Raw genomic sequence first — 10,728 nt, 5'->3', positions numbered from 1 at the left:
TTTTCATATTAAATAAATATAATTATTTATATATGCAATATATAAACATAAAATAGTATTATTAATATTTATATTAACAATTTATGAAAATTTGAACAAATTAAAATTTCATATAAAAAAGTATACAATAAATAAAAAATGATGAGATTTATTTAAAAACGTTTTGGCCGAGAAAAATGAAATCCATACACGTAACGTTACCAATATATGATGAATGTATTATAGGTGTGGGTAATTTAAACACAATTATGACACTTTTTTTTTAAAAACAAGCATCACACATTATAAATAAGATATGAATCATGCCACGTTATAAATGAGATATGATGTAAAACTTTGATTTCATGTAATAAAAACCTTGAATAGTAGATTATACAAATTTGGGTAAATTTTATAATTAGTCATTAAATTATGACTAAATTTTTATTTTAGTCACTTAATTAAAAATATTATAATTTGATCATTAAATTGTTTGAAAATTTTGATTTAAATTATTGAATTATTTAAAAGTTTTTATTTAAGTCAATCGGTTGTTAAGTTTTTTTTTTTTAAGTTCTGCCAATGAATTTCAAGTAACGATTCGACAATTAATATGGTGGATCAACAATTGAGATCCATTTTTAGAATGCAATCCTTTATATGTGAGGGTGTGAATCTGTAATTAAGGATGACAAAACATTGAAGGTCCTATGATTACTAATAATACAATGCTTTACTATGCAAACTGATAAGTTAAGTCGAGTCATGGCATTAAAGGCACAAACATTTGATTCGCATTGTAAGACTCGAACTGAAATTGCTTTTTTTTGTACCTACAAGTCCCTCAAAGTTTTATCAAACCTCTAGTTTTTTCATGTTAACAAGTTTTAAGATATCATTAGAGTGAAGTCTAGAAAAGCTTTACAAGAAATAAAAGATTCATAATCATAAGATACTATATATCAAAATCATGTTCTTAAAAACATTTCACATAAAAAGACTAGTACATGTTAAGTCTTCTTTCTTGTGAAGCAAGCAATTAATCTCAAATATAAGTTTATGAAATATTTAAGATAACATGTATAACGATCGCATAAATAGTTCTTATAACTTTTATACTAATTTAATTTAAATTATGAAACAAATATAAAAAAAAATTACCTAAAACGTAAATTAAATTTTAATTAAATAGATATGAGCATTATTGTTAATGTAAGAGGATGTTGATTTAAATACATTGAAACATGTTATCTTATGGGTATAACGAGATTATTAAAAAAATACCTAAAACTAAATTTCATATAGGATAGTTTTCCACAACCATAACCCATTAATCTTTTTAATAATTAAAACCCCTATCTATATCCAAGCTAACATGATGCTACAACTTTACCAATGGGATAATACCCTAAACCCTAGCCCTTCTTCTTCTTTTTTCTTTCTAAAGATCAAACGTGGTCAAATCCCAAAATGTATAATTATCACTATAATAACAAAAAGTAGAGGAAAGTCGAAAAATAAAAAAAAGGTGAAGAAATTAAAAGTGCCCTCATTTTAGCCACACAATGTGGTCTATCATCACAAAATCATCTCTCTTTTTTTCTTTTAGTACTTTATTTGCTTTCTTTTCCTCAGTTGTCAAGAAATTTAGGTTCCTTCCACCTTTATTTTCAAATATTTTATACTTAAAAACTGATAGCTGTCCAAGTTGGAACCATGAAAACAAAGCTACTTTTGTTTTGCAAAAAGAGTGAAAAAAAATTCTCACAATTTGCTCTCCTTTTTTCTCTCTTAATTTACACACCCAGCATTGCTTTTTCTTTCTTTTTTTCTTTTTTTACTTTTTAAGACACCAAACTATAAGAAATTATAATAATTTTTCATTTTTTCAATTTTTTCGTTTTTGACTATTTAATTATCTTAAATTTTTGGGTGTTTTAAATTTTACGTTAGCTAATTAGTAATAAAAAAAAGCCAAAATTAAATAGTTGAATAACTAAAAAAAAGAAAACATATTTGAATGTTACACTTCTTTAATTTAATTTAAGCAACATAATTTCTTTTTATAACACTAGTAGATTCTATTTTTTTAAGAAAATGAAAAAAGTTTACTTGTTTGAAAATAAATTATCCGTATATATTCTTAGGATAAGAGGATTGTTGTCATTACTTAAATATACAATGAACGAGTTAAAAAATGGATAGATTGATTGCTCGAATTCAATAGATGGTTAAACTTGATGATCATTAACTCAAAACATAAAGATTTAATTTTGTAAATTAAATATTTCAGGCTTGACATTAAACTATAAGTGCTTACAAAATAGTTAAAAAACAAGAATACAATCAACCTCCACTCTAACTCGCAAAATCGAATTTTCTTTAAAAATTTTAAGTCACTTATGTTTGTTTTGTTAAGTAATTTTAGTCTAGAATCTGCCTTAACATTATTATAATAACTTATTTTCAAAAAAGGAATAAAAATCAACTTTGAGATTTCATCTTCATTGTTTGTATGTGATACATATTATTATTATTAAAAAGGTATATTTATATTTTTCCCTTCATCCCAGATTCTTAAGGTTTCTTGAAGCACTATATTAATGTTTATCGCTTAAAAATCTTTTAATTTCATCTCTTATAAATCTTTAATTTAATTAGTTGAGTCTTAGTTTGACCGGTATAAGTATTGTTGTCGATGTAGGAAGACGTGGGTCTGAGTGCGTTGAAATGCATTATTCTTCTGTTTATAGGTTGGGAAGAGGTTATGGGTAGTTCTAGCTGGTTGAGTCTTAGCTCGATTGGTATGAACATTATTGCCAATGTAGGGGATATGAGTTTGAGTGCGTTGAAGTGCATTATACTCCTGATTATAAGTTGAGAAAGAGTTATAAGTAATTCTATATATTGTACCAAAAAATTTCTTTAATCCAAAATAATAAAATTTGGTAATACTTTTGGTATAAATCATTAACAATAGTTTATTTTTATCTTTTTAATCAATTAAGGATATTTATGTTAATGGGTAAGATAATATAATTTTATGCATGACTTTTTTGGTACATTGAGCCATTAATTCTTAGGACACAAAATTAATGAAGCCTAGGAAAGAAGTTTCTAAATTTTAAATATTGCCGCCAGTCACCGTTTCTGACTTTCCACATGGTAGGCCACCAACCCCAAAACATGAAACTTTTGGTCATATTAAGCATTTTCCCTTTTTTTTTCTTCAATATTTCTTACTAATATATATCAAAATTATGTTCATTCAAAGGTTATAGATAACAATTTTTTATAATTTTAAATTAAAAATCATTAGTAAAACAAGCGTGGTAGAGGTGGATTGAGTTTTAACTTGATTGGCATGGTATTCGCAATGTAAGAGGATGTGGGTTTGAGTACGCTAAGGCACATTGTCCTCCTATTTATGGGTTGAAGAGGGGTTATGGATAGTTCTAGGTATTGTGTCGAGAAGAGCAGATCAGAACCTATAATAAATTTGTTCAAAAAAAAAAGGAGATAGATTTAAACTTATAGATATTTATTCAATAGAATGAGATTTTAAGTAAGATAGAAACAAAGAGATTCAGTGTTCGATAAAGCTTCTATAAAAACTTAAGAAACCTCGAAATCAATATTTTTTCAATGTTTATTTCTTTAAATTTTTTATTTTAAATTATGCTCCATAGGATCTAATGTCTTATTTAACGTTTAAAAACGATTTTAATAACAAAAAGAACATTATTAATATAATATCGATAATTTAAAGATGTAATTAAAATATTTTAATATTTAATTAGATTGTTAAATGTAATTAACTCTAAACAAAAATTCCTTTACCATTGTACTCTTTGTCATTATTCATAGTGCTACCTATCTATTACAGAAGGACTGATAAATAAGTTCCCCATTGTTCACATTATCACACAATCTCCCATCATTGTCTCCATGAACAAAGAAACTTTAAACAGATGAATACATATGTGATGTTAGTAGTACACCCTATAATTGTAACTCTTTTTGTCTTTTTCCTTTATTTTATATTAAAACCGATGATATTTGATTCACTGATAATGTATAGTTTTATACATACTATTAGTGAATTGAATATGATTAAAAATTAAGTTTGATAAATTTAACTTTATAAATTTTTATGATCATCTGCTTAATTGATAGTGTATAAAATTATACGTTGTTAGTATTAGGGTGACCTTGGCCATCCAAAAATGGTAGATTTTTCATTTAATCCTTTAAATTTTTTTTTTATAAAATTAGATGTTAGTACATAGTAAAATTGAACTATGCCCTTGATAATTTATTATTCATCTTTGGCCCCTACATCAATTTTCTTGCTTCATCCCTAATTAGTATATCTCATACATATGTAGTTTCTAATTTGGTTAAAATTTTCTATTAGTTCATGTACTATACTTAACTTATGAATTTAGTCTCTATACTTTAATTGAGTCATTTTGTCATTATACTTTTCGAGTTTCAAAATTTTAGTCATAGCCAATTGGTAACTATTAAATTCATTAAGTTCAACTTTATCAATTCCAAAATCTTACGTGTCAAATATATTACCACATGTGTAATGTCATGTTAGCTTGCTATTTTCAGTTACTAACAAAAAAAACCCAATAAATGGATTTAAGAGCGTTGTTTTATATCAAAATTGAAATTTCAAACTTTAAAAAGTATGGGTTAAAAATGATCAAATTGACAAATATGGACCAAATTTACAACATTACTAATAGCAAAACCTAACCAAGAAACTTTAATTGTTAAAATTTTAAATTTCAAAAAATGAAAAAAAGAACTAAAGTTTTATTTTTTTTAAATATGCATTTTTAATATAATAACTTACTATAATTTTTGATTTTTTTAAGTTTTAAAGAGTATTCTTATATTTATAAAATATTAAGATTTTTTAATTTGAAGTAGCAAATTAGAAACTAAATCAACATTTAATCCCTTTTATATATTATATGAAAGATTTAGTAAATATAAAATGCATGGACATGAACATGGATTCGATATTACTAGAATCGTTAGGGTTACAACACCTTCTGATTTGAAGTTTTGAACCCGCGTTGTTGAATTAAGTGCCTAAACAAGAAATAGGTGTGGTTTAAGAGTATGATATGACACTCATTTGATACGGGTTAATTCAGTCGTTCATCTTTAATATTGTATTAAAAAAAGAGCAAATTATATCATTAATGACTAAATTATGGAAGAGTTTTTGTTTTAGGCACTTAACTAAAAAAGTTATAATTTAGTCATTGAACTTTTTTGAAATTGTTTTTTTGGTCACTCGACTGTTAAATGACACTTTTTAGTTGTTGAATTTAGTGCCTAAACAAGAAATAGGCGTGGCTTAGGGATATGATATGATACTCGTTTGACACGAGTTCAAGTCACACCTTCAACATTGTATTAAGAAGGATAAATACGCCATTAGACACTAAATTATGGGTAAGTTTTCATTTCGGTCACTTAACCAAAAAATGTTGCAATTTGGTCACTAAACTTTTTGAAATTATTTTTTTGTCACCCGACTATTAAGTGGCACTTTTTAATTGTTGAATTAAGTGCCTAAACAAGAAGGGATATGATACGATACCCATTTGATACGGGTTCAAACCATGTGACTCCCGTCTCTCACCCTCAATGTTGTATTAAAAAGGAATAAATATGTCATTAGTCACTAAACTATGGCTAAGTTTTTATTTTGGCCCATTAACTAAAAAAATTACAAATTGGTCACTAAACTTTTCGAAATTGTTCTTTTTGGTCACCCGACTGTTAAGTGGCACTTTTTAATTGTTGAATTAAGTGCCTAAACAATAAATAGGTGTAGCTTAGGGATATGTTAGATATGGGTTCAAACCATGTGACCCCATTTCTCACCTTCAACATTGTATTAGAAAATGATAAATACGTTATTAGTCACTAAACAATGGGTAAGATTTCATTTTAGTCCTTTAACTAACAAAATTACAATGTCACTTTTTTAATTGTTGAATTAAGTGCCTGAATAAGAAATAAATAGATATGATGTGAAGTTACTCATTTAACATGAATTCAAATAGAAGAAAAAAGAGAAATTGGTGCGAGTATGATAAAAACCGAGTGGTTGGTCTAAATATGGTAAGTAAAATCCATTCAATACATGTGGAAAGCAAGGAAGCAACTAAAGAGAGACACAACAAAAGTAATTAAAAAACAAAAAAGAAGTAATTCACATCACATGACACTTTGTGTTAACATGGAATACGTGAATTTCGGGGCTCCCTCCCCCACCTTACACCCAAATGACCCATCAACCCTTTTCTTCTTCTCTCTCTCACCACCATTAATTTTATTAACACTAATTCCTGCAAATACACAGCATGTCGAGTTCGTATAAACACGAAACCCTCACCTTAGAATCTGATTCCACAACGATTTTCTCTGCATTTCTCCATTCCGATTCAGTAATCATCTGAAGAGCCTATATAATTGCCCTCAATTCAACTTCATTATTTTAAAATTTTCATTTAAGCCACTAAATTATTTGAATTTTTTTATTTAAGTCACTGGGTTATTATATTTTTTCAAGTATAGCTAGCGAGCTCCAAGCGGCGACTCAACGATCGCTATGGTAGATTAGTACCCATCGATGAGTAAAACAACATACCTTAGATCGAAGCTTAGTGTCGAAGATCAGAGAAGAAATTTGTTTGGATTTGTTTTCGTAGATTCGTGATGTTCAAAATTGTTTTGTGAAAAAAAAAGTGAATTATAGAAAAGAAGGGGAAGGAGAGCTTTTGATTGGGTAGGCGGTGCAAACAGAAGAAACTATACAACAATTATTTTAACATCCTAATGACTTAAACGAAAACTTTTGAATAATTCAATGACCATTTTGTAACTTTTTGAAGTTGAGTAACCAAAATGCAAACTTACTAATAATATAGTGACGTTAGATGCAATTTACCCTAAAAATTTTAATTAAGGATAGCAATAATCATGTAGCTTTTGAAGAATTTCATCTGAGGGTTGCATATAGTTATACATGCCCAAAGGCTTTGAAAATGCCATTACTTTTAGTCCATCGGCTACTCAGTTATCCTCTCTAAATACATGTGTCACCCTAATCATCCGAGGACATTGAATAATTTCTTTAATAGCTCGTAACACGGTTGAATGGTAGAACTCAACTGACTCATCTTGAATAAACTGGATTGCAGTCATACTATTCATCTCAAGCGTAATCCAATGAAGGCCTAAACTCCAAGCAATTTGAAGTCCCTCCAGAGTTTCCCAAAGCTCAGCCAATGTATTTAGAGAAATTAGAAATCCACATATAATTACTTTATAACAATTACTTTCTATAATAACATTTTATTATAACAATTAAATTTGTTGTACACTCTTCACTAGATTAGTTGTCTATAATAATCTCTTATATCAAATTTTAATAAAATTATTTTTATTCTTAAGGAAATTAAAATAATAAATTTTTAGTTAACATATCATTTTAATAAAAATATTTAAATATTATATAAACAATTATAAAAAAAAGGTTGACCCTAAAAATAAGGGTTAATATACTATTCAAAATATATATTTGATCTTCAAGACTAAATTTGGTGCTTGAGTTTGGTTTTAATGTTCAGTTTAGTCTTTGAATTTTTTTTTGTCCCATAAAATATTTAAATTTGACTTCAACAATCAAATTGATACCGTTTTAATAAGTTCTAAGTCACCAACATAATTTCATATTTTTTGACATAATTTGACCAAACGATTCTAGTTTATTTATTTTTATATTTTAACCACGATCATAATTTAAAAATAATATTACAAAATCTTATTATAATAAGATCTCACCTTAAACGCTACTAAAATTAAAAGAAATCAAATACCAAATAAAACATTGAATATAAAATAACTAAAAACCCAATTCACGTTGAGCAAAGAGGGTAGGAGTAGGACGTAGGTGGGTTGTAGCTAATTAAGAGGGTGTGTAGAATCATCCATAAAATAAAAACAAAGGAATGTTAGGGGGGAGAGGCCACTGTGGGGGGAGGCGTGTAGCCCTAGGGTTTGTTTTTTCGGTGGTCGTCTCGATAAATCACGCCTCGGCTTTGCTGCTGCCGGTTTGTTCTGACGCTATCAGTATTTTATTATTAATAAACACCTAACAACAAAAAGGCACTGCTACTGCCCTATGATTTTTCAAGTTTTGAACGTTAAAAAGAAGAGTTAATACGCTTTTGGGTTTAAATTTCATAACTGTTCTAACATTAGGGTTTCAATTTTTTGAATAAAACAAAATCAAAATGGTTACATTAAAATACTAGAAATAAAAGATTTAGTTGTTTTATTTGAACATAAATATCCTAAATCTCCTTAGGAGCTTCCAAAAATATATGCACTTTGACAATTTCATAAGCAATTATCTTTCCTAGAAACACATTTGTGATTTTTCGGTTAAATTCGAAACAATCGATTGCTTAATCATCTCTAAGCTATCCGTATGAATCAGCACTATCTCATATCTTCGTCTATTTAAAATAGTCAGCTCATCCAGAATGTCCTAAATCTCGGCTTCAAACATTGAACACCCCCTAAGTAATGATTATATTCTAGAATCCAATCCCCAACTTGATTTCGCAATACTCCCCCGACAGATGCAAATCCTTAAATTTTTTAGTCTGAGTCAGTTTTTAAATTTTATTCAAGTTAATCCTTAAATTTGACATTTGTTTTCACATCGGAGTCTGAATTTTTTTATAGATCCATATTAATCTCTGACATATCTTTGAAAATCCTAAAGTTCACGTATCAATGTGGAAATAACTGTCAAATTTAGGAACTAACTTGGATTAAAAAAAAAGTTCAAACCCAATATGAAAACAATTATCTAGTTCAAAGACTAGTTTAGACAAAAAAATTAGATCCCTTAAAAAATATTTAAGAGAATAAGAGGAAATATGTATACATACATTCATGCATACATACAACAATATAATAATACATTAATTTTTTAATACAATATATTCAAACTTACACACCCACGCATGCAGACTTTGCACTACCACATAGGCGAACTCGCGGTTGAACATCATTGGTACACTTACGATATAAAAGAAAAAAATTAATATTAAACATATATTTATAAAAAAATATTAAATAATTTAATTGTAGGTAAAGTGATAAAATATTTATAATTGAATTTTTATTAATCTTAAAAAATTTAATTTTTTAATTATTTTATATAAAGATTTCATATAAAAATAATAATAAACAAATAAACAAAAGCCAAATGAAACCTCCACTGAAATGGTAAGAAATTAAAATATGCAATAAGTTGATGTATTATTCATAAATTTAGAATTTAGTTTCTATATTTTTATTCATTAGAATTTAGTCACTCTATTTTTTTGAATTTCAAAATTCAAGTCCAACTATTAATTGTGTTAAGCTTATTTTATTAAATCCAGATTCATTACAACACCATTTTTTTTGTTACATTGCTACCAAGTGAATATATATTTTTAATTTCTAAATATCACACCAACATATTTAACAAAAAGAAATAATTGTGTTAACAATTAGATCTAAAATTTGAAATCTGAAAAGTAAAGTGATTAAAATCCTTAAAATGAAAGTACATGGACTAAATTTCAAATTTTTGAAGAGTACAAGGACCAATGACACATTTTAACCTTCTGTGGTCCCCAAACATGGGGAAATGGGGATAAAAAAGGCATTTTCCCAAAAGATGAAGGGTAAGCACAGAAACAAGAAGAGGGCCAGAGGTTGTTCGCGCAAATCTAGCAAATCTGGGCCAAAACTAAAAATGTGAAAAATGTGGGGTTTAAAACATTAAACCACAGCTTAATGCAAAACAAAACCCCCTAAAGTACTGTACCAAAAAAGCAATAATCCCTTTATTTATTTCCCCATATTTTTTACTTCTTGTTTTCATTAATATGTGCTTTAAGACAAGAATATCTCCAGTTTCTACTTCCTCTTCTTGTTCTTGTTCTTCATTGTAATAATGTTTTCTTTTTCTTTCTAAGATAAGGACAAAAGGGAAAAAAAAAAAACCCACAAACCCATCAAGGTAAGCTTTGTCAAGGTAAATATAAAGAACACAGAGCAGACACCAAAGCCATTTTCAGATTTATGTTACTTTATTCTTTTTTTGACAATTTTGGTCTCTCTCAGTGTTCAATAATGGTGATTGCTGTGGATTCATCTGCAACGAAAATGGCAGCTACTATAACAATGGGTTTTGGAAGCTCGTATGAAGCGTGGAGTAACCGTAGAAGGAACCGGTGACGGAGGCGGTGGCGACGGCTGTGATATTGGCGGGTTCGGCTCAATCTCTTTTTTCTTTTTTGGTCCCATAATGTTGGTAAAAAGCAACGAGTAGTTTGGTTTTTTATTTATTTTCTTTTTTCTATTATTAGCTTCTGCTTTTGGATTCATTTTTATGCTGTTGCTTGGTTCATGAATGGAAAAGAAGCATAATTTCATGGGAAAATAATTTAAAACAAGAAAATATTATTGCAGTAAGAGGTCTTTTGGAACAAACAATGCAGACTTCAATGCTGTATACTGTTTCATTGTCCTAAAGCCTCTGTCACTGTAATTTTCGTTTTCTTTTATCTCTGGGAAAACGTGTTGCTTATTAGTACTATATTGTTATTTGTTATATTATGTGACAACCCCATTTATTATTATATAGTC

General features: G+C 27.9%; 1 long non-coding RNA gene across 1 annotated transcript; it reads left to right on the top strand.

Moving 5' to 3' along the window:
* Positions 1-9,899: 9,899 nt before the first annotated feature.
* Positions 9,900-10,721, top strand: LOC107937186 (uncharacterized). Its single transcript, XR_001694599.2, has 2 exons — positions 9,900-10,114; positions 10,204-10,721. It is a non-coding gene; the product is annotated as an uncharacterized lncRNA (long non-coding RNA).
* Positions 10,722-10,728: the final 7 nt, after the last annotated feature.

Source organism: Gossypium hirsutum, chromosome D13 (genome assembly GCF_007990345.1).
Source record: "Gossypium hirsutum isolate 1008001.06 chromosome D13, Gossypium_hirsutum_v2.1, whole genome shotgun sequence".
Lineage (NCBI taxonomy): Eukaryota > Viridiplantae > Streptophyta > Magnoliopsida > Malvales > Malvaceae > Gossypium > Gossypium hirsutum.
This window is presented reverse-complemented; position numbering and strand designations above follow the sequence as displayed.